This window comes from Penaeus monodon, chromosome 30 (assembly GCF_015228065.2).
Source record: "Penaeus monodon isolate SGIC_2016 chromosome 30, NSTDA_Pmon_1, whole genome shotgun sequence".
In the NCBI taxonomy this organism is placed as follows: domain Eukaryota; kingdom Metazoa; phylum Arthropoda; class Malacostraca; order Decapoda; family Penaeidae; genus Penaeus; species Penaeus monodon.
The window spans coordinates 1812997-1813529 of NC_051415.1; positions in this window are offsets into that span (position 1 = coordinate 1812997).

A 533-nucleotide genomic window follows, 5' to 3' on the forward strand; every position below is an offset into this window, starting at 1 on the left:
CCGTATGTGTGTTAAATCTTTTGTACTCTTATTTCTACCCTTAGCCAACTTGAATATATTCGCCTGTCCTTCTTTAGTGCCTAATCATTCATACATATGGTCGTATGCTTCTGATTTTGCGATGGCAACTGCTTTCTTGGCTTCCTTGCAACATTGTTTATATGCTGCTCTGTCTTCATTTACTTTACTTTCTTCCCATTTTTTCTTGGTTTTCTTCTTAGCACTCACTTTCTCTTGTACTTCTCCATTAACCCATCAAATTTCCTTATTTTCCCAAACCTTTCCACTACTCTCGCCGAGTATTTCATTTCCAGCTCTTAATATAATATTGTTCGCATCATTCCACCAGGTGTTCACATCTTCCATATCGTGGCTCAGCTCTCTTAGAATTCGGTCTTTGAACTCGTGTTGGAAATCATTTTCCTTCAGTTTAAGCCACCTTATCCTTCTCTGATTTTACAGTTTTCCGTTACTGCTTCTGCGAGACAGCTATGGTGATATCAATGACAACCAAGCGGTGCTGCGCAGCCACA